Source organism: Phasianus colchicus, chromosome Z (assembly GCF_987193195.1).
Source record: "Phasianus colchicus chromosome Z, bPhaCol1.hap1.1, whole genome shotgun sequence".
Lineage (NCBI taxonomy): Eukaryota > Metazoa > Chordata > Aves > Galliformes > Phasianidae > Phasianus > Phasianus colchicus.
The window spans coordinates 5590074-5614187 of NC_143476.1; the positions used below are offsets into that span (position 1 = coordinate 5590074).

Here is a 24114-nt window from a genome sequence, read left to right on the forward strand (position 1 = left end):
CTCTGCTGCTCAGCTGGAGAGATGTTCCGCCTTCCTGAAGGACGCTGATCCAAAGGGAAGGAATCAAAGGAAGTCCAGGCTGGCTGTCCTTGTGGGCATCAGCTGCTGGCAGCTGCCTCTGTGCTGCCATGGGCAGGGCACAGCACACACAGTGTTTGCAGTTCCCTGTGTGACACTGGCCCTGGTGACCTGACAGCCATAGGGAGACAAGAGAAAGAGCTGCCTCCCTCTGCCAGATGAGGCAAAGGTGAGAATCCCAGAATCACAGCATGGCCCGGGTTGGAAAGGAGCTCAAGGTTCATGAATCTCCAACCCTTGGCTCTCCAAGGGTGCACAGGGGGCTTTGTTCTCCCTGTGGTGCAGCTTCAGTGCCAACTCACAGCTGAGCTGGTTGGCACACTGTGACAGCCTGCCGCTCTGAAGCTCTTGGGGCAGTGCTCAGTTCTTTCTGAAGTACTCTGGAAAATGCTGCTGTCATGACTGTCATTCTAAAGCTGATATTGTTTCTACCGCATCAGGCTTGCAGGAAGCATCTTTGATCAACAGAGAAATCAGAAAAATGGCTTTTCCTATTGCAGTTTCCTTTTAACTAGTGATGAAAGCTGTCAGTTTATTTTTGGCACCAGAAATCCTGGGATGCAACCAGGTTAGATAAGAAGTGAAACTGAGTCAACAGTAAGGGAACACAGATGAGATAGCATCACACAGCTCTGGAAAAGATGTTCCAGCTCTGTGTCTACCTACACCTTCAGGAGATGAAAAGTACTGGCTTACTGAGGTGTCCTGGGTTGCAGGTTCTGTTAATCTCCATTTTTGGAAGAGCTGCTTGCAATAAATACCTTGTAAGGTGAATGAGCTTGATAGAAGTAGGGTGTGAAAGAGATGGATTTGCTGTTTCCCTGAAGGTGCAGGAGTATTGCTGTGCCTACAGTCAGTAAACAAGGCAGAAATCACTGTGTTCCTCAGAATGAAAAGGAATAAAAATCTTTTTGGGAGTGACAGCACGCCTGAATGAAGCACAAATCTAAACATTTAAAATAAGGGCTAGTGTCAAAGGGACTTGCAGTATTTCTCGTGAAGAAATATTTGATGCTTCTTTAGGAAAGTCATCATAACAAAAGTGTACTGATGTCTTTGCTGAGGATTTCCTTGGTTCCAGCCTGAAGGTGTGCGCAGGCATGAGCAGGCAGTGCTGAGCTGCAGGTGAGTGCCTGTGTCCCACAGCAGGAAACCCGTGGGTGTCTTCAGGAGTTTGAAATTGGCAGAGCTGTAAAACCTGCAGGCTTTCACTGAAATTGTCCTCTGCTTCATTTTGTAATCTTAGTTTCACCAATGCTTTCCAATATGATTTTCGTATGAGTGCAGATACATGGGATAGGATTTAAAGTTTTTATGGTGTTGCTGTATAATTTTCTGTGGTCATCATAAGCCAATAAAAAAAATAAATGGTAATCAGGCAATCTATTAACAACCTGTGGCACGTGTCAAAACAATGAAATTCCTTGCAGTAAGACAATATTGCTATATAATAATGTGGCTATCCAAAACTGTTAATTATACTTGATGAGCTGGAGATAATCCTGAAATGCGGGACTTTGATCTTAGCCAAGAATAATAAAACTTATTATCATTCTTAAATTGGCAGCTGCTTTAAAAAGCCTGTGTCTTATTTCCCTTTTAGTAACAATGGCAAATCAGAGAAAGTGATAAAGTAATTTCATGATTGCAGCTTAGGGATTCTTTCCCACTTGACCAGAAGTAATCTATGTCCAAAAATGTCTGTAAATACTTTTTCTATCTTATTTTGCCAAATGAATTGATATTAGAGATGAATGGCAAAAACATTTTGCGTACATAGATAAGCAATGCAAATTTGCAGGATTGTTTTAGAGAAAAAAGCTCCGGTTATCTGATTGTTTCCAGGCAGAAATAAGATTTACAGAAAAATTCTCATTATTATTATTCATGCATGAATAAGTTCAAAAAAGAGATGTGGGGGATGTTGTTTCAATTCCAGCTGATTGTAGGAAGGACTGTCAGGATGGAAAGGCTAGTGTCTGCCATGGGCAAAGAAACACTTCTGGTTTTCATGTTCCCTTGGTCTTTGAGTGCAAGAGGCCATGAGGAGAGAGTGCCCTAAACTTGGACCTTTTTTGACCATTGCAGCTGAGATGGAGAAATGACCCACCGTCTAGAAGGACATCAGGACAAAGATATGTTATAAAAATAAGGCCAGGCTGGCAGTCCTTGTGGGCATCTGCTGCTGGCATCTGCATTGGTGTTGCCATGAGCATGGCACAGTAGGTAACAGATTGCTTTTCCTTGTGTGACACAGGAGCTCTTGACTTGACAACTAGAGGGATGCAATAGCAAGAGCTGCAACCTCTGCCAGACATGGCAAAGATGAGTGGGATGTTGTTTCAATTAGTGCTGATGTCAGGAAGGACTGTAAGGATGGAAAGGCTGGTGTTTGCCATGGGAAGGGAAACACATCTGGTTTTCATTTTCTCTTTCTCTTTGAGTGCCAGATAAACAGGGGAGAGTGTGCCCTCACCTTGCAACTCTCCTGCCCTCTGCTGCTGAGAGGGAGAAATGTCCCAGCTTCTGGAAGGACATCAGGACAAAGATATGTAATGAAAATAAGTCCAGGCTGGCTGTCCTTGTGGGCATCAGCTGCTGGCATCTGCATTGCTGCTGCCATGAGCATGGCACAGCAGGTAAAGGATTGCTTTTCCTTGTGTGACACAGGAGCTCTTGACTTGACAGCTAGAGGGATGCAATAGACAGAGCTGCAACCTCTGGCAGACATGACAAAGGTGAGTGGGATGCTGTTTCAATTAGTGCTGATGTCAGGAAGGACTGTAAGGATGGAAAGGCTGGTGTTTGCCATGGGCAGGGAAACACATCTGGTTTTCATCTTCTCTTTGTGTGCAAGAAAAAGAGGAGAGTGTGCCCTCACCTTGTAACTCCCCTGCCCTCTTCTGCTGAGATGGTGAAATGTTCCAGTTCTAGAAGGACATCAGGACAAAGATATGTAATGAAAATAAGTCCAGGCTGGCTGTCCTTGTGGGCATCAGCTGCTGGCATCTGCATTGCTGCTGACATGAGCATGGCACAGCAGGTAACAGATTGCTTTTCCTTGTGTGACACAGGAGCTCTTGACTTGAAAGCTAGAGGGATGCAATAGACAGAGCTGCAACCTCTGCCAGACATGGCAAAGGTGAGTGGGATGTTGTTTCAATTAGTGCTGATGTCAGGAAGGACTGTAAGGATGGAAAGGCTGGTGTTTGCCATGGGCAGGGAAACACATCTGGTTTTCATTTTCTCTTTCTCTTTGAGTGCCAGATAAACAGGGGAGAGTGTGCCCTCACCTTGCAACTCTCCTGCCCTCTGCTGCTGAGAGGGAGAAATGTCCCAGCTTCTGGAAGGACATCAGGACAAAGGTATGTAATGAAAATAAGTCCAGGCTGGCAGTCCTTGTGGGCATCAGCTGCTGGCATCTGCATTGCTGCTGACATGAGCATGGCACAGCAGGTAACAGATTGCTTTTCCTTGTGTGACACAGGAGCTCTTGACTTGAAAGCTAGAGGGATGCAATAGACAGAGCTGCAACCTCTGCCAGACATGGCAAAGGTGAGTGGGATGTTGTTTCAATTAGTGCTGATGTCAGGAAGGACTGTAAGGATGGAAAGGCTGGTGTTTGCCATGGGCAGGGAAACACATCTGGTTTTCATCTTCTCTTTGTGTGCAAGAAAAAGAGGAGAGTGTGCCCTCACCTTGTAACTCCCCTGCCCTCTTCTGCTGAGATGGTGAAATGTTCCAGTTCTAGAAGGACATCAGGACAAAGATATGTAATGAAAATAAGTCCAGGCTGGCTGTCCTTGTGGGCATCAGCTGCTGGTATCTGCATTGCTGCTGACTTTAGCATGGCACAGCAGGTAACAGATTGCTTTTCCTTGTGTGACACAGGAGCTCTTGACTTGAAAGCTAGAGGGATGCAATAGACAGAGCTGCAACCTCTGCCAGACATGGCAAAGGTGAGTGGGATGTTGTTTCAATTAGTGCTGATGTCAGGAAGGACTGTAAGTTTGGAAAGGCTGGTGTTTGCCATGGGCAGGGAAACACATCTGGTTTTCATTTTCTCTTTCTCTTTGAGTGCCAGATAAACAGGGGAGAGTGTGCCCTCACCTTGCAACTCTCCTGCCCTCTTCTGCTGAGAGGGAGAAATGTCCCAGCTTCTGGAAGGACATCAGGACAAAGGTATGTAATGAAAATAAGTCCAGGCTGGCAGTCCTTGTGGGCATCAGCTGCTGGCATCTGCATTGCTGCTGACATGAGCATGGCACAGCAGGTAACAGATTGCTTTTCCTTGTGTGACACAGGAGCTCTTGACTTGAAAGCTAGAGGGATGCAATAGCAAGAGCTGCAACCTCTGGCAGACATGGCAAAGGTGAGTGGGATGTTGTTTCAATTAGTGCTGATGTCAGGAAGGACTGTAAGGATGGAAAGGCTGGTGTTTGCCATGGGCAGGGAAACACATCTGGTTTTCATTTTCTCTTTCTCTTTGAGTGCCAGATAGAGAGCAGAGTGTGCCCTCACCTTGTAACTCGCCTGCCCTCTTCTGCTGAGATGGTGAAATGTCCCAGCTTCTAGAAGGACATCAGGACAAAGATATGTAATGAAAATAAGTCCAGGCTGGCTGTCCTTGTGGGCATCAGCTGCTGGCATCTGCATTGGTGTTGCCATGAGCATGGCAAAGCAGGTAAAAGATTGCTTTTCCTTGTGTGACACAGGAGCTCTTGACTTGACAGCTAGAGGGATGTAATAGACAGAGCTGCAACGTCTGCCAGACATGGCAAAGGTGAGTGGGATGTTGTTTCAATTAGTGCTGATGTCAGGAAGGACTGTAAGGATGGAAAGGCTGGTGTTTGCCATGCGCAGGGAAACACATCTGGTTTTCATTTTCTCTTTCTATTTGAGCGCCAGATAAACAGGAAAGAGTGTGCCCTCACCTTGCAACTCTCCTGCCCTCTGCTGCTGAGAGGGAGAAATGTCCCAGCTTCTGGAAGGACATCAGGACAAAGATATGTTATAAAAATAAGTCCAGGCTGGCAGTCCTTGTGGGCATCTGCTGCTGGCATCTGCATTGCTGCTGACATGAGTATGGCACAGCAGGTAACAGATTGCTTTTCCTTGTGTGACACAGGAGCTCTTGACTTGACAGCTAGAGGGATGCAATAGACAGAGCTGCAACCTCTGCCAGACATGGCAAAGGTGAGTGGGATGTTGTTTCAATTAGTGCTGATGTCAGGAAGGACTGTAAGGATGGAAAGGCTGGTGTTTGCCATGGGCAGGGAAACACATCTGGTTTTCATCTTCTCTTTGAGTGAAAGAAAAAGAGGAGAGTGTGCCCTCACCTTGTAACTCCCCTGCCCTCTTCTGCTGAGATGGTGAAATGTCCCAGCTTCTAGAAGGACATCAGGACAAAGATATGTAATGAAAATAAGTCCAGGCTGGCTGTCCTTGTGGGCTCAGCTGCTGGCATCTGCATTGCTGCTGACATGAGCATGGCACAGCAGGTAACAGATTGCTTTTCCTTGTGTGACACAGGAGCTCTTGACTTGACAGCTAGAGGGATGCAATAGAAAGAGCTGCAACCTCTGCCAGACATGGCAAAGGTGAGTGGGATGTTGTTTCAATTAGTGCTGATGTCAGGAAGGACTGTAAGGATGGAAAGGCTGGTGTTTGCCATGGGCAGGGAAACACATCTGGTTTTCATTTTCTCTTTCTCTTTGAGTGCCAGATAAACAGGGGAGAGTGTGCCCTCACCTTGCAACTCTCCTGCCCTCTGCTGCTGAGAGGGAGAAATGTCCCAGCTTCTGGAAGGACATCAGGACAAAGATATGTTATAAAAATAAGTCCAGGCTGGCAGTCCTTGTGGGCATCTGCTGCTGGCATCTGCATTGGTGTTGCCGTGAGCTTGGCAAAGCAGGTAAAAGATTGCTTTTCCTTGTGTGACACAGGAGCTCTTGACTTGAAAGCTAGAGGGATGCAATAGACAGAGCTGCAACCTCTGCCAGACATGGCAAAGGTGAGTGGGATGTTGTTTCAATTAGTGCTGATGTCAGGAAGGACTGTAAGGATGGAAAGGCTGGTGTTTGCCATGGGCAGGGAAACACATCTGGTTTTCATTTTCACTTTCTCTTTGAGTGCCAGAAAAACAGGGGAGAGTGTGCCCTCATATTGTAACTTCCCTGCCCTCTTCTGCTGAGATGGTGAAATGTCCCAGCTTCTAGAAGGACATCAGGACAAAGATATGTAATGAAAATAAGTCCAGGCTGGCAGTCCTTGTGGGCATCTGCTGCTGGCATCTGCATTGCTGCTGACATGAGCATGGCACAGCAGGTAACAGATTGCTTTTCCTTGTGTGACACAGGAGCTCTTGACTTGAAAGCTAGAGGGATGAAATAGACAGAGCTGCAACCTCTGCCAGACATGGCAAAGGTGAGTGGGATGTTGTTTCAATTAGTGCTGATGTCAGGAAGGACTGTAAGGATGGAAAGGCTGGTGTTTGCCATGGGCAGGGAAACACATCTGGTTTTCATTTTCTCTTTCTCTTTGAGTGCCAGATAAACAGGGGAGAGTGTGCCCTCACCTTGCAACTCTCCTGCCCTCTGCTGCTGAGAGGGAGAAATGTCCCAGCTTCTGGAAGGACATCAGGACAAAGATATGTTATAAAAATAAGTCCAGGCTGGCTGTCCTTGTGGGCATCTGCTGCTGGCATCTGCATTGCTGCTGACATGAGCATGGCACAGCAGGTAACAGATTGCTTTTCCTTGTGTGACACAGGAGCTCTTGACTTGACAGCTAGAGGGATGCAATAGACAGAGCTGCAACCTCTGCCAGACATGGCAAAGGTGAGTGGGATGTTGTTTCAATTAGTGCTGATGTCAGGAAGGACTGTAAGGATGGAAAGGCTGGTGTTTGCCATGGGCAGGGAAACACATCTGGTTTTCATTTTCACTTTCTCTTTGAGTGCCAGAAAAACAGGGGAGAGTGTGCCCTCATATTGTAACTTCCCTGCCCTCTTCTGCTGAGATGGTGAAATGTCCCAGCTTCTAGAAGGACATCAGGACAAAGATATGTAATGAAAATAAGTCCAGGCTGGCTGTCCTTGTGGGCATCAGCTGCTGGCATCTGCATTGCTGCTGACATGAGCATGGCACAGCAGGTAACAGATTGCTTTTCCTTGTGTGACACAGGAGCTCTTGACTTGAAAGCTAGAGGGATGCAATAGACAGATCTGCAACCTCTGCCAGACATGGCAAAGGTGAGTGGGATGTTGTTTCAATTAGTGCTGATGTCAGGAGGACTGTAAGGATGGAAAGGCTGGTGTTTGCCATGGGCTGGGAAACACATCTGGTTTTCATTTTCTCTTTCTCTTTGAGTGCCAGATAAACAGGGGAGTGTGTGCCCTCACCTTGGACCCATCCTGCCCTCTTCTGCTGAGATGGAGAAATGTTCCAGCTTCTAGAAGGACATCAGGACAAAGATATGTAATGAAAATAAGTCCAGGCTGGCTGTCCTTGTGGGCATCAGCTGCTGGCATCTGCATTGCTGCTGCCATGAGCATGGCAAAGCAGGTAAAAGATTGCTTTTCCTTGTGTGACACAGGAGCTCTTGACTTGAAAGCTAGAGGGATGCAATAGAAAGAGCCGCAACCTCAGCCAGACATGGCAAAGGTGAGTGGGATGTTGTTTCCATTGCTGCTGATGTCAGGAAGGACTGTAAGGATGGAAAGGCTGGTGTTTGCCATGGGCAGGGAAACACATCTGGTTTTCATTTTCTCTATCTCTTTGAGTGCCAGATAAACAGGGGAGAGTGTGCCCTCACCTTGTAACTCCCCTGCCCACTTCTGCTGAGATGGTGAAATGTCCCAGCTTCTAGAAGGTCATCAGGACAAAGATATGTAATGAAAATAAGTCCAGGCTGGCTGTCCTTGTGGGCATCAGCTGCTGGCATCTGCATTGCTGCTGCCATGAGCATGGCAAAGCAGGTAAAAGATGGCTTTTCCTTTTGTGACACAGGAGCTCTTGACTTGAAACTAGAGGGATGCAATAGAAAGAGCTGCAACCTCTGCCAGACATGGCAAAGGTGAGTGGGATGTTGTTTCAGTTGCTGCTGATGTCAGGAAGGACTGTAAGGATGGAAAGGCTGGTGTTTGCCATGGGCAGGGAAACACATCTGGTTTTCATTTTCTCTTTGTGTTCCAGAAAAAGAGGAGAGTGTGCCCTAATCTTGGAAACCTCCTGCCCTCTTCTGCTGAGATAGTGAAATGTTCCAGCTTGTAGAAGGACATCAGGACAAAGATATGTAATGAAAATACGTTTAGGCTGGCTGTCCTTGTGGGCATCAGCTGCTGGCATCTGCATTGCTGCTGCCATGAGCATGGCAAAGCAGGTAAAAGATTGCTTTTCCTTGTGTGACACAGGAGCTCTTGACTTGACAGCTAGAGGGATGCAATAGACAGAGCTGCAACCTCTGCCAGACATGGCAAAGGTGAGTGGGATGTTGTTTCAATTAGTGCTGATGTCAGGAAGGACTGTAAGGATGGAAAGGCTGGTGTTTGCCATGGGCAGGGAAACACATCTGGTTTTCATTTTCTCTTTCTCTTTGAGTGCCAGATAAACAGGGGAGAGTGTGCCCTCACCTTGGAACTCTCCTGCCCTCTTCTGCTGAGATGGTGTAATCTCCCATCTTCTAGAAGGACATCAGGACAAAGATATGTAATGAAAATAAGTCCAAGCTGGCTGTCCTTGTGGGCATCAGCTGCTGGCATCTGCATTGCTGCTGCCATGAGCATGGCACAGCAGGTAAAAGATTGCTTTTCCTTGTGTGACACAGGAGCTCTTGACTTGAAAGCAAGAGGGATGCAATAGAAAGAGCTGCAACCTCTGCCAGACATGGCAAAGGTGAGTGGGATGTTGTTTCAGTTGCTGCTGATGTCAGGAAGGACTGTAAGGATGGAAAGGCTGGTGTTTGGCAAGGGCAAGGAAACACATCTTGTTTTCATTTTCTCTTTGTGTTCCAGAAAAAGAGGAGAGTGTGCCCAAAGCTTGGAAAACTCCTGCCCTCTTCTGCTGAGATGGAGAAATGTCCCAGCTTCTAGAAGGACATCAGGACAAAGATATGTAATGAAAATACGTCCAGGCTGGCTGTCCTTGTGGGCATCAGCTGCTGGCATCTGCATTGCTGCTGCCATGAGCATGGCAAAGCAGGTAAAAGATTGGTTTTACTTGTGTGACACAGGAGTGATTGACTTGAAAGCTAGAGGGATGCAAGAGAAAGAGCTGCAAGCTCTGCCAGACATGGCAAAGTTGAGTAGGATGTTGTTTCAATTAGTGCTGATGTCAGGAAGGACTGTAAGGACGGAAAGTCTGGTGTTAGCCATGGGCAGGGAAACACATCTGGTTTTCATTTTCTCTTTCTCTTTGAGTGCCAGATAAACAGGGGAGAGTGTGCCCTCACCTTGGAACTCTCCTGCCCTCTGATGCTCAGAGGGAGAAATGTCCAAGCTTCTAGAAGGACATCAGGACAAAGATATGTAATGAAAATAAGTCCAGGCTGGCAGTCCTTGTGGGCATCAGCTGCTGGCATCTGCATTGCTGCTGCCATGAGCATGGCACAGCAGGTAAGAGGTTGCTTTTCCTTTTGTGACACAGGAGCTCTTGACTTGAAAGCTAGAGGGATGCAATAGAAGGTGCTGCAAGCTCTGCCAGACATGGCAAAGGTGAGTGGGATGTTGTTTCCATTGGTGCTGATGTCAGGAAGGACTGTAAGGATGGAAAGGCTGGTGTTTGTCAAGGGCAAGGAAACACATCTGGTTTTCATTTTCTCTTTCTTTTTGAGTGCCAGATAAACAGGGGAGACGGTGCCCTCACCTTGTAACTCCCCTGCCCTCTTCTGCTGACATGGTGAAATGTCCCAGCTTCTAGAAGGACATCAGGACAAAGATATGTAATGTAAATAAGTCCAGGCTGGCTGTCCTTGTGGGCATCAGCTGCTGGCATCTGCATTGCTGCTGCCATGAGCATGTCACAGCAGGTAAAAGATTGCTTTTCCTTGCGTGACACAGTCTCTGTTGACTTAAAAGCAAGGGGAATGCAATAGAAAGAGCTGCAACCTCTGCCAGACATGGCAAAGGTGAGTGGGATGTTATTTCAATTAGTGCTGATGTCAGGAAGAAATGTAAGGATGGAAAGGCTGGTGTTTGGCAAGGGCAAGGAAACACATCTGGTTTTTATTTTCTCTTTGTGTTCCAGAAAAAGAGGAGAGTGTGCCCTAGCCTTGGACACCTCCTTCCCTCTTCTGCTGAGATGGAGAAATGTTCCAGCTTCTAGAAAGACATCAGGACAAAGATATGTAATGAAAATAAGTCCAGGCTGGCTGTCCTTGTGGGCATCAGCTGCTGGCATCTGCATTGCTGCTGACATGATTATGGCACTGCAGGTAAAAGATTGCTTTTCCTTGTGTGACACAGGAGCTCTTGACTTGACAGCTAGAGGGATGCAATAGAAAGAGCTGCAACCTCTGCCAGACATGGCAAAGGTGAGTGGGATGTTGTTTCAATTAGTGCTGATGTCGTGAAGGACTGTAAGGATGGAAATGCTGGTGTTTGCCATGGGCTGGGAAACACATCTGGTTTTCATTTTCTCTTTCTCTTTGAGTGCCAGATAAACAGGGGAGAGTGTGCCCTCACCTTGGAACTCTCCTGCCCTCTGCTGCTGAAATGGAGAATTGTCCCAGCTTCTAGAAGGACATCAGGACAACGAAATGGAATGAAAATAAATCCAAGCTGGCTGTCCTTGTGGGCATCAGCTGCTGGCATCTGCATTGCTGCTGCCATGAGCATGGCACAGCAGGTAAAAGATTGCTTTTCCTTGTGTGACACATTAGCTCTTGACTTGAAAGCAAGAGGGATGCAATAGAAAGAGCTGCAACTTCTGCCAGACATGGCAAAGGTGAGTGGGATGTCGTTTCAGTTGCTGCTGATGTCAGGAAGGACTGTAAGGATGGAAAGGCTGGTGTTTGGCAAGGGCAAGGAAACACATCTTGTTTTCATTTTCTCTTTGTGTTCCAGAAAAAGAGGAGAGTGTGTCCTAACCTTGGACACCTCCTGCCCTCTTCTTCTGAGATGGAGAAATGTTCCAGCTTCTAGAAGGACATCAGGACAACGATATGTAATGAAAATAAGTCCAGGCTGGCTGTCCTTGTGGGCATCAGCTGCTGGCATCTGCATTGCTGCTGCCATGAGTATGGCACTGCAGGTAAAAGATTGCTTTTCCTTGTGTGACACAGGAGCTCTTGACTTGAAAGCTAGAGGGATGCAATAGAAAGAGCTGCAACCTCTGCCAGACATGGCAAAGGTGAGTGGGATGTTGTTTCAATTAGTGCTGATGTCGTGAAGGACTGTAAGGATGGAAAGGCTGGTGTTTGCCATGGGCTGGGAAACACATCTGGTTTTCATTTTCTCTTTCTCTTTGAGTGCCAGATAAAGAGGAGAGTGTGCCCTCAACTTGGACCCATCCTGCCCTCTGCTGATCAGAGGGAGAAATGTCCAAGCTTCTAGAAGGACATCAGGACAAAGATATGTAATGAAAATAAGTCCAGGCTGGCTGTCCTTGTGGGCATCAGCTGCTGGCATCTGCATTGCTGCTGCCATGAGCATGGCAAAGCAGGTAAAAGGTTGCTTTTACTTGTGTGACACAGGAGCTCTTGACTTGAAAGCTAGAGGGATGCAATAGAAAGAGCTGCAACCTCTGCCAGACATGGCAAAGGTGAGTGGGATGTTGTTTCAATAATTGCTGAAGTCAGGAAGACTGTAAGGATGGAAAGGCTGGTGTTTGCCATGGGCTGGGAAAGACATCTGGTTTTCATTTTCTCTTTCTCTTTGAGTGCCAGATAAAGACCAGAGAGTGCCCTCAACTTGGACCCCTCCTGCCCTCTTCTGCTGAGATGGAGAAATGTTCCAGCTTGTAGAAGGACATCAGGACAAAGATATGTAATGAAAATAAGTCCAGGCTGGCTGTCCTTGTGGGCATCAGCTGCTGGCATCTGCATTGCTGCTGCCATGAGCATCGCAAAGCAGGTAAAAGGTTGCTTTTCCTTGTGTGACACAGGAGCTCTTGACTTGAAAGCTAGAGGGATGCAATAGAAAGAGCTGCAACCTCTGCCAGACATGGCAAAGGTGAGTGGGATGTTATTTCAATTAGTGCTGATGTCAGGAAGGAATGTAAGGATGGAAAGCCTGGGGTTTGCTATGGGTCAAGGAAACACATCTGGTTTTCTTCTTCTCTTTGGATGGCAGAAAAAGATGAGAGTGTGCCTGCAACTTGGAACTCTCCTGCCCTCTTCTGCTGAGATGGAGAAATGTTCCAGCTTCTAGAAGGACATCAGGACAAAGATATGTAATGTAAATTAGTCCAGGCTGGTTGACCTTGTGGGCATCAGCTGCTGGCATCTGCATTGCTGCTGCCATGAGCATGTCACAGCAGGTAAAAGATTGCTTTTCCTTGTGTGACACAGGAGCTCTTGACTTGAAAGCTAGAGGGATGCAATAGAAAGAGCTGCAACCTCTGCCAGACATGGCAAAGGTGAGTGGGATGTTGTTTCAGTTGCTGCTGATGTCAGGAGGACTGTAAGGATGGAAAGGCTGGTGTTTGCCATGGGCAGGGAAACACATCTGGTTTTCATTTTCTCTTTCTCTTTGAGTGCCAGATAAACAGGGGAGAGTGTGCCCTCACCTTGGACCCATCCTGCCCTCTTCTGCTGAGATTGAGAAATGTTCCAGCTTCTAGAAGGACATCAGGAGAAAGATACGTAATGAAAATAAGTCCAGGCTGGCTGTCCTTGTGGGCATCAGCTGCTGGCATCTGCATTGCTGCTGCCATGAGCATGGCACAGCAGGTAAAAGATTGCTTTTCCTTGTGTGACACAGGAGCTCTTGACTTGAAAGCTAGAGGGATGCAATAGAAAGAGCTGCAACCTCTGGCAGACATGGCAAAGGTGAGTGGGATGTTGTTTCAATTAGTGCTGAAGTCAGGAAGACTGTAAGGATGGAAAGGCTGGTGTTTGGCATGGGCAGGGAAACACATCTGGTTTTCATTTTCTCTTTCTCTTTGAGTGCCAGATAAACAGGGGAGACGGTGCCCTCACCTTGGACCCCTCCTGCCCTCTTCTGCTGAGATGGAGAAATGTCCCAGCTTCTTGAAGGACATCAGGACAAAGATATGTAATGAAAGTAAGTCCAGGCTGGCTGTCCTTGTGGGCATCAGCTGCTGGCATCTGCATTGCTGCTGCCATGAGCATGGCACAGCAGGTAAGGGATTGCTTTTCCTTGTGGGACAGCTGTTAAGCCATTCTGATTCACCCTTTGCATCCACAGCATACAGTTTTTTCCCACACTGCTGTTTCTATCCAGCAATGTGCATATGTGCAGTGCTACAGATGTTGGTGGTCCTTCCTGTGGCAGGGAGTTGGAGATTCCTGATCCTTGAGGTCCCTTCCAACCTGGGCCATTCTGTGTGTGTGTGTGTGACTGGCTAAACACCCATTGTTGCTAGCTCAGCAGGTATACTGCTAATTATTGAACGCCTGACAGCTGCTTATCAACACTTGGCCACTATTTCTGGACACCTGCTCATCCCTGAATAGAGAAGTTTGGAATGAGGACAGAGGGGAGTCTCTTGATGCCTGCCTGTTGCATCCCAACCTGCCCACAGAGTGAGTCTGTTCGGCCTTGTGTGGAGGCCATGGCTTCTTTGGAGTCTGTTTTTCTTTTGCTGAGCTTCTCCTATCCAAACAGCATGGCATTACAACATGCTTTCTGGTCCTTGATGCTATACCCATGCAATTTGTATCTATTACAGTTCTGTAAGTGAGAATTGATCACATGATTGAACAACTGTATTTCTAAAATATGTTATGAAATAACTTCTTTTTACTAATACTAATAAAGTATTTCTACTTTTTCAAACTGTTTCTAAGGGCAAATTACAAAACACATGGTGCTGTACTGCTTCTGACCAATCCCACATTTGATAGCCAGTGCAGAAACAACATTCCATCCTACAGCATTAGCTAGTTCAGAGGTACCAGACATGTATCTGGATGTGGCTGTTGTGCATAACTGGGGCTGAGGGATCAGAAATGACAGCTCCACTCTTGGAGACCACAGAACTAAAATGGAAAGATAAAATAGTTGCAGGGCAATTGTTCTGTGTGCCTGAAGCAGGGACCGATTTATGGGGGAGAGATTTAACAGTTAAATGAGGATTACAGCTGCAAGTCTGTGAAACAGATATCAGGGGTCAATGAATGTGTTAACAGCTGTGATGAAGAAGAAATGAATCCAAAGGTGTGGGCAGGGGAAGGAAATCGGGGTGGACTCACAATTTTCCCTTACAAATAACTGCCCAAGGAGGGAGTGGAGCTGTGAAACAGCAACAATATCCCATAGCCTTAGAAGGGAGAGTGGGTCTAAAAGCTGTAACACAGACACTGGTTAAGGATGTCTTCTGGAACCTTGTCTGTGGCCTTATAACACCCCAATCCTGTCGGCACGGAAGGCAGACGGCACGTATCGGCTGGTGCAAGATGTAAGGAAATGACTGAACCCGTTCTCAAAAGACAGCCTGTGGTTCCTAACCCCTATACCCTAATGAGTCAGATCCCACACGGACAGCAGTGGTTTGGTGTGAGAGACCTCAAAGATGCTTTCCGGACAGCCTTTGGACTCAGAGAGAAATGGCTGCGTTTGTATGAAGACACATTGTAATCCTATCGTGATTCGTGATGATACTGTAGATACTGGAACTCCTGCTAGTCCTTTGCAACATGTGAATCAAGTGACTGGTGCTGCTGTCACCCAGAAAGCTCCCTTCCAACCACTCAGCAAGCATTTGGATGAGACAGCTTCCTGCTGGGGAGCCCTCCGACATCACTGCTGCCTCCTCCAGAACCATACCTGCAGATGCTTCAGAGCTCTTCAGCATGGACTTCCTTCCTCCCATCAGCAGCTGCTCCTGCACTGACCTTCATTCACACTGGGATACCATCTGCTTCCAGCAGGAGCTGACCTGCGAGACAGAGAAAGGAAACGTGGGATGAGCACCAATGCAGAAGCACAAGGCTGTGTCACCACCACGTCTTGCAGCCTTGGGAAGTCAGCTGCAACTGCAGCCTTGGTCAGAATTACAACGGGCACCGTAAATTAAGTGTGACCTCTGAAGTTGTTGCCATGATCAGAAATAGACGCTGAAATCGCTCACACAACTGTCGGTGGTTCCCTCCAAATTCTTTTGCTTTGGGGAACAGATGGACTCGGAATGGAAGGACACGAGAAAAATGACATCTGTTTGAGCTCAGCAGACTTGAGAGGTGGGCCTGGGTGAACCTCATGAGGTTCAGCACAGCCAAGTGCAAGGTTTGGCATTTGGGCCGGAGGAATCCCAGGCATTCTTTTGTCATCGTGGTGGTTTCCAATAGACCCCAACAATGAGACATCAGGTCGCCGTGTGGGCTCCTGGGTGACACTGCCATTTCCCAGCCATTGCAGCCTAGGGGCAAATAAAGTAAAATACTTCAGAAAGATCTCACACTGATTGCATATTTTACTGTTCTTTTACACAAAACAGAAGGGGAGGGCAGCAGATGCATGCAGCTGCATCAACACCCAGGCTGCTAAAGGAATGGAAAGATAGAAACATCAAATATGAATGCCTTATTCTAATGCAAGGAGGGAAGCTTTTTTCAATGTTACTTTTTATCATTTAAAATAAGCAGTTGGCACTCTTAAAGGAAAATCCTAGGCCCCAGGTTCTGGCAGTGTGGCAATCTGGACTCAGCAGTGAATGATCCAAACAGTCTGTTCCAGATTTTAACATCCCTTCTATGCATTCACAAGTTTTCTCTCTTGACTTCCCCTTACAGCCGTTAGATGCCAGCAAAACATCCCACAAACACTCCTTAACTCTGTGCACACAGGCACCCATCCAACCAGAGCCATCAGTCATTCCCAGCCATGCGCTCTTCCTCCAATCATGGTCAGCATCACACGGCCGTCACGCAGCTCACTTGACTCAGTTTTTCTCTTCTTTCTGGAGGTGTCCTTGCTTCTCAGCCTTACCTTCTCGTGATGTTTATCTCGCCCTGCAGCTCCTGCTCTGAATAGGCTTTCTTGGATTCCCGCATGACAGGCACAAAATGCAGCCACAGCCCCTGCCACCAAGGTCAGCTCTTCAGCAGACACAATTGATACTATGGAATTCTGGAAGGCAAGGGATTTGCCCCCTGTGATGAGAAGTTGAGTGCAAAGAACTAAGAAGAGCCATGAGCAGGTTGTGAACTTGTGGGTAAAATTAGGAAGTGCAGCAGTGCAGGGCTTCTGGAGGTGAGGGTCTGCTACAGCCGCCTGGAAAGAGAGCCTGTTGGTGGGAGCTGCTTACTGCAGCCAGCAGAAGCATCGCACTCACTGACTCTCATCCTGATGGGGGATTCCAGTCAGTCTGGGAAATCAGCATGGCTGGCTGCAAGCAATCTGACAGACTCCTGGAGTGCAGAGAGAATCACTCTGTGGTGCAGGCATTGGGCACAGCAAGCAGAAGGGAAGCATTGCTGGACATGGTGCACACCAGGGGTTACGACAGGAGGCGGTCAGGGCTGCAGTGACCATGCCCTCCTTGAGTTGGTGATCTCAAGGAATGCGGGCCTGGCAGGAAGCAAAGGCAGGAGCCTGAACTTCAGGAGAGCCAGCTGCAGGCTGTTCCAGGAATTCTTGGACGAGATCCTCTGGACAACTGTTTGTAGGGGCAAAGGGATGGAAAAGAGCTGGTCACTTTCTCATAAAAAAACTTGCTCAGGTTGCACGCTGAGCTGCAGGAGAGGAAGGGGAGGAGGTGCCAGCACGGCTCTGCACGATGCTCTGCCACACTGGGCAGCTTGATCATGGCCCAGCAGTGGGATCCGACGTGGAGAAGGGGAGATGGAAATCAAGGATGGGAGGGAGCCATCAGACACAGTCGGTGAGTGTCTGTGAAGTCTTGCAGACCCAGAAATTCCCAGGTTGTTTCTGCTTTCGTAGTATTTGTGTGCTGCAGGGTGAGCAAAAGGTTCTGCTGCTTGATTCTTCTGCAGGAGCCGCCTAAAAGGGAAATGGCCACTGAGCTGCAGACCAAGCAGTACTGCCTGACGTTGGCCAGGGGGAGCTTCTCCTGCCGCAGTGTGCTGATGACAGGTCTGGAGATGATCTGCACGGCCAGCTCATAGGTGGGAGCCAGGAAAGGACATGGTGGGAGGAGGGAGGTGTTAAGCAACAGCCAAGGCATCAAAATGCATCAAAAAGCCCTGAAAAGCATCACAAAGCCACAGCCAGGAAGCTTGGGAGTATCATGAGCAGCATCCAGGTTGCAAGAGATTATTTGCTACCATGCCAAATGGTAGCAGAGCTCCCCCTGCAGACATCCCAAAGCCAGACAAAACAGGAACAAACCCAGAGCTGTGCTGCACGCACCCCACAGCCACAGCATTGCAAGCTGGGGTGCCTTGCTGTGTGCTGCATTCATCCCAGTCCGTGTGAATGAAGACTCTGGAGGCAGTCAAGGCGTTGATTGAGCACGAGTGTGCTTTTATTATTAAATAAAGGACAGGAGGGTGTGAGAGGTCCACGGTGAAGATGGGACTCATCCTGTCTTGTCATGGAGAGAGTGGCTCAGAGCTCTCAGTGCTGCTGTCTGGTGCCTGGGACTGGAGGCCTGATTGAAAGTCCCCTTGCAAGAGGCTCTGCTCCTCCTCACTGATGCTGACCTGCTCCTGCATGGAGGTGCTGCTGTTGGGGCACTCACACTGTGCTTCAGATGGGCTGCACTGCGGAGACTCCTGGTTACAATCCAGGCTGGTGACTGTGGTGTCTTGCAGGCCCAGGTCACCAACTTCAGCAGAGCCAGGTGTAATGAGAGCATGGACTTCGATTAGCTTCTTCTCTCCATCACTGTTGTCATGTGTAAGGCTGCTGTTGGAACTGCAGCAATTTGTGCTTCCTAAGAGCTCTCCACTGATGGAAGCACACAGAGCATCCTCGCTACTTGCCCTGGATCTTGTGGGTTGGCAAGGGCTCGATTCACCTAGAAAGGATACACAGGGGTTAGTGTCAAACTTTCACAAGCTGAATTACGACAGTGGTTCTTGATCAGGGGTGAACTGAAGATGTTGGGCAGGGGCTGGAATGCCAGAAGGAGATACAAGTGCAGAGCAAGCTTGAATTCTATGTTCCTGAAAAGCAGGGATTTGGAAGCTGCATTTGCACCCTTACCTGCCAGGACTACCACTGCTGTTTCTGAGGGCTGCCTGGCATTGCGCTGCAGTTGGCGTTTGCTGCCAGAGGATGGCTTTCTGAGCCTGAAGCAGCAACACCAACTGCTAGCTGGTGATTCCTCATTCTTTCTGGGTGGATTTTGCCTGGAGAGAGAAAACAGCCAACACTGTGAGTCGTGCATGGTGCAGGGTGAGGGAAGAGCAGCACTGAGCTCTTGGCAGCAGTTGCTTGTTCCTAGCACTGCCTGGTTTCTGCAGAAAAACAGAAAAACCCACCCAAACAATGATGCTAGCTGCTGGAAAATAAAGTCCTCTTTACCTGTCAGATGGAAAGTTGATGACGGTGTGGAATTTGCCCTGCCCAGCTGCAGGGCTTTCTTCCTCTTCATTGTCCTGGCTGCTCTCTGTCACAGGGGGAGAGCTGCTGTGGCCTCGCCTCTGTGCCTGTGCCTCCTCCAGGCTTAGCAGCTTTGTGGCAGCAGAAGAGACCCCCACAGACTTGGGCCCTGGGAGAGAATTGTGCCCTGTCAGGGAAAACCACCGGTAAGAGCGAGGATCAGAAAGCAGTAGCACAGCCACCACAGCTCTGGGGGAGGTGCTGTATTTTTCTCAGGCTTGCTTATCCGAGCCACTGGAAGAAGAGGAGCCCAAAATAACCATGTGGGCAGAGGTCTGTTTATGGCAAAGGACACGGTCATCATTAAGAGCAGCTTACTGTATCATAATAGGCAAGGAAAAACCCAAGGAAATGGGGGCAGGGAGCTGAGAAAGCTTCACTGCCACACTTGCATCAAGCTTTTCCTGCATGCAAACCATAATAATGATGGTTTCCTCCTTGTGAAGTTTGGGCTTGGACATTCTCAGCATCCAGCAACAGGATGGCCATACCCTAATGGAAGCCCAGAGGTCTGCTGTCCCCTTGATGGTAAAAGAGAATCTCAAAGGTCCTGGAGAAGGCCTGCATTTGATCAAGGTGTCAGGTCAAGATAAAGCTAATGGAGGAAGACACTCACCTGCTGCATCTGCAATGTCTGCTCTGGATTTGGAGCAGAAGAGGACGTCTGTGTGGTTGATGATGAATTCCACCACATCTGACTGTGTCTGCAGCTCCATGCAGGCAGCTCTTCCGCTGGCGCAGGCAGACTCGTTCTGCTGTGATCTGTAGAAAAGGCAGATTTTAGAAGTCATTTCTCCAAGACCGTTTCCCCGAGTCTGAATTGTTGCAGCCAAAAGCTGTCAGCTGAGGCTCTGGAGACTTCCGCATTGGGCAATCAGTGATGGCACTGCAGAAATTCCCCTGGATGATCAAGGACACGTCAGTCCCATCTCAACAAGACTGCAGAAATTGTCACCTAGACATTGTGCCCGTGGGGTTGGAGAACAGCCCAGGCTCCTGCGCTTCTGTCAGCCACAGATTTTACAGAAGAAGAGCACATTTGATGGAGAAAAAGGGAGGACTGTTTTTTTTTTACTGGAGAACAGATGAAGCATTGTGTTGAAACAGAACCAGTAGTTTACCTTAAGAGGTTTGGAGCCCACACAATGGCTAGGTTCTTGGCATGCATGTTTGTGGTGGTGGAGCTCCCAGCCAGACACGCCAAGTGTCTCATCAGATATTCCAGAGTCCTGGAAAACAAGAGAGGCAAACGTTCAGCACCAACGAGCATGCCGTGCTGCAATTCAGAAAGACAAAGGCTGGAACCGCATCGTTGCCCTCTGCAATGCAGCAGGGCTGAGCTCAGCAGGCTGAGGGCAGCACTGACCTGTAGTGAGGAGTGGGCAGCTGCTGGATGACGTCCTGCATTCTGAGCAGCCGCTCCTCCTCTGTAGCGGCACCAACAGCATCCTGGAGTAGTGCAGAAAGGGAGCGAGACACCAATCAGGCTAGTACACCACTGCGAGTAAACCTCGTGGGGCTGACAGCAAAAGGGCCTCAGAGCTGGGGCACTGCTGCAGCCATCTGCCAAGAGGCCCAGGAAGAGGGAAATGAAAGACGTGGCCTTGTGCTTACCGAGAACTTGCCGTACAGCTGGTGGGTGAGCAGAGGGTTCGGGAGCTCCCTGAAGTACATCTTGCAGAGGGAGCTCACGCTGTGAATGTCACGGACGGTGAGCTCAGGAATCTGCTCCGACTCAAATTCCTGCCTGGAGAGAGGGACGCAAACCCGGTTGAGCGAGAGGAAGGCAAGCCCAAAGCCACACCAGATGCACTCAGGCTGTGTCAGTCGCAGCACTCTTACCGCAGTCTCTGGATGTTGGACGCGACGCCGGACAGGCGGTATATCCCCTGCACCACGCCGTGCTGCTCAATGAACTCAGCGCAGCTCTGGAGGACCTGGGGGACTGAAGAACACGTGCCAGCCATCAGTGGAGCTCCTGATTCAAGTCCTGCTGCAGCTTGTGCTTCCGGGAGTCACATCCCATCCACTAAGCCCAGCCAGGCTTGGCTGAAGCAAATACAGATGTGCTTGTCTCTTAGGAGCATCCGCCTCACTTTATCCTTCAGCCATCAACTCCCATTACACGTGTCTCCACTGCTATCAGCCTGCCCCCTGCTAGATATGAGCTCCCTTTCATCTTCTTTAGATGCCCAGCAGAGGAAGATCTCAGGAATGGGCTGCTCCTTACCATCACGACCGGAGTGGAGAAGATGCTCTCCCAGGTCACCGCCAAACACCCTTTCCTTCTCCACCTCCCGCTCGGTCGGTTTCTTTGGGCGGGCCTTCACCAAGGAACGAAGGAAGGTGAGGATCTTGCTGCGTTTCTTGGGCACTGCACAACAAAAGGAAGAAACCAGGTCATTTCAGGTCTGGCTCTGTTGGACGAGGCCGAGCACAGCACATTCTACAGAGCACGTCAGAACGGGAAGAACATTACCAAACAGTACATACAAAAAGGGATTTTCCCCATGCCTGGAGGAGCCCAAGGCCAGGCTGGATGGGGCCCTGGGCAGCCTGATCTAGTCTCACATTAAATGTGGGGGCTGGGAGACCATCCTGAGGCAGGACGGTTGGAGCATGATGATCTCCGAAATCCCTTCCATCCCAAGCCATTCTATGAAGATTCTATAGTTTTGCCAAGTCCAATCATAAACACAGGAGGATTGGGCCAAATCCCTGCCCCATGGTGTGCATGAAGAATCATCAACCCAGAGGACAATGTGGCATGGATAAAGGAGGTACTAAACATGGAACACACCCCAAAAAAGACTTCATTTTGCTTCCCCACACCATCAAATGTAACATCCCTACCTGGCTTTGGCACTGAGTTGATGAGTGCCTCAGGAATGTTCTTATTAATGAGTTCCACACACTCCCCTGGGAAAAATCCCACCTGTAACAAGAAGAGAGGCCAACTATTGCATGCAGCACTTCTCAGATCTGAACTGTTAAACCAAAAGCCACATAACATTTCCCTCGGAACGTGCTTGCCTGACGTTCCATGAGACTATCCAGCAGAAAATGGCCATAGTTCACAGCATAAAGGTAATAATTTTTCAACATTTGCAGCCAAAGACAAGGTCCTCTGACACCGACACAGGGAAACTGTTTATGTCCATTAGGCATCCTATGCAGGCAGAGCAGCTCTAAGCTGAGATTCCTGCCTCTACTGAAGTTGCACTCTCCAGTCTGAAGCTTGTGCCTACCTGGAAGCCGAGCTTGCCTCTCCACCAGGGGGTCAGCTCCTTTGGTGGCATGTCGATGACACAGATGATGTCTCCCACCTGCAAGAGTTTGCAACATCAATCCCAGCTTCAGCACGGCTGGGAGGAAAGCACAGCTCAAATGACTGCATTCTTCTGCACTGCCAAACATCGCCGAGCATGAGAGCACTTGCACCAGTGCAGCTCTGAAGGCATTTGCCATTGTAAAATTGAGCAACAAGGAACGCCTTGAACTGCTTACCTCAAAGGAGAGTTCATCCGCTGCCTGGGCAACGTATCTCTTAATAGCATGGGCAGCAGCAATAGCTGGAACATTCACAGGTGCCACCTCATGGTCCAGCAGGGGCTTCCCCTTGTTCTCAGCCTGAAACAGAGAGCACAGGCCACGGTGAGGAGCTGGGAACCAACAAGGAGGACTTCAAGGTGAGGAGCACATCTGCAGAGAAAGCTGCAGGAAATGCACTCGGTCCTTATCATGGGCACTTCAGAAGGAACTGCAAGTCTAATAACGGCTGTTTCTCTCCCTGGTGTGCAGCAGGCACACGCCAGCAAAGATGCATCTCTCCCCGCCCAGACTAATCAGCAATGGCACTGACGCAGACAGGTGGCCTTGTCCATTTTGCCCCCTCCTTTCCTGCGCTCTTTGTGCAGGAAGGCTGACTGTTTCAGATGCTAGGAGACCGTGAAGAGGGAAACCAAAGCTACGGCTGCAGTTACAAGGTGCAAACAGTGCCATTGCAAGCACCAAGCAGCTCTCTTGAGCAGTCCAACCAACAGCGAGGCCAAACAGAGCAGAGAATGATTGTTGTTTCTGCAGCCATTTCAAGGGAAAAGTCAGTAGAGGACAAACCCCACAGCCGAGATGGCTCTGGTACTTTTAAAAACTTGCCACACTTGCACTACTGTCTTGCCAAAGAGGAGCTCTCTTGGAAAGCAGGAGAGCACATCTGCGGCTCACTCTGCTGGCTGCAGTCAGGGAACAAAGACCAATCAGAGCTTCATACTCTACCTCTGTCCATGCCAGGTCAGGCCCACAGCTGATCTCGCTGCACGCCACAGCCATCAGCGTAGGTGTGACAAGCTGGAACGGAAAAGAAACACACTTTTATTTTCTCTGTTCACATCTCTGCTGTGCTCCCTACAGCTGTTGGGCACACTCACACAGCCCAAGCACGCCTGCTGGTGTCCCTGGTGATGCTGTGCAGCTCTGCACAAGCTGGGGCTGGGACTCTTTGCCTAAGGGATTGGTTCCCTGTAAACCAGCTGGTCACAGCACCACAGACAGCATCCTTCTGAGGGCTGAGCTGCAGAGCACGTGGAGAAAACCCACACGTGACCAGCGTCCCATCAAAGCTGGATGAGGCTGTGTTACTAAACACGGGGCGTCACGGGCTGCTAAAGCATGTGGGGGGACAAACCCTGGCAGGTACCTGGCAAGAGATCAGAACGAGGAAGACAAATCTCACGAATCCGCAGCCGTTCCTTGTCACTTTGCTCTGATCTTCCACGAGCAAAAGCTGCACCAGGGAAGCAGGCAGAGGGTGGAGAGAGGAGAGAGAAAGAGCAGGTCAGTTTGCTTCCACGGTTTAGCAAAGACTACGAGGGAAAAACCAAAATCTGCCCTCCCTCAACTTAAAAACTTAAGTTTTCAACTTAAAACCATTTCCCCTTGTCCTGCAGTTATCTACCCTTTCAAAGAGTTGATTCCCCTCCTCTTTTTAAGCTCCCTTTAGATACTGAAGGCTGCCATGAGGTCACCCCACAGCCTTCATTTCTCCAGGCTGAACAAGCCCAGCTCCCTCAGCCTGTCTTTGCAGGGGAGGTGCTCCAGTCCCCTGATCATCTCTGTGGCTCGCCTCTGGACCCTCTCCAACAGCTCCCTGTCTTTCTGGACACTGTACTGCAGCTGGGGCCTCACAAGAGCAGAGCTTGCGAGAGGGGGAAGATCACCTCCCTGTCCCTCATGGCCACCCCTCTGCTGATGGAGATAATGTGATCCTATGAGCTCCGCCAGCCAGCAGTTCTCAGCACTCACTGTCCCCCCGTCTCTCCCACACTGTCTCAGCTTACCTACAAGGTGCT

At 49.0% G+C, this 24114-nt stretch overlaps 1 long non-coding RNA gene across 1 annotated transcript; it reads right to left on the bottom strand.

The window, feature by feature from the left end:
• Positions 1–22277: 22277 nt before the first annotated feature.
• Positions 22278–23730, bottom strand: LOC149912302 (uncharacterized). The gene is made up of 3 exons (XR_016461545.1): positions 23463–23730; positions 23042–23113; positions 22278–22396 (listed from the first exon to the last, which is right to left on the bottom strand). It is a non-coding gene; the product is annotated as an uncharacterized LOC149912302 (long non-coding RNA).
• Between the last annotated feature and the right edge of the window lie 384 nt (positions 23731–24114).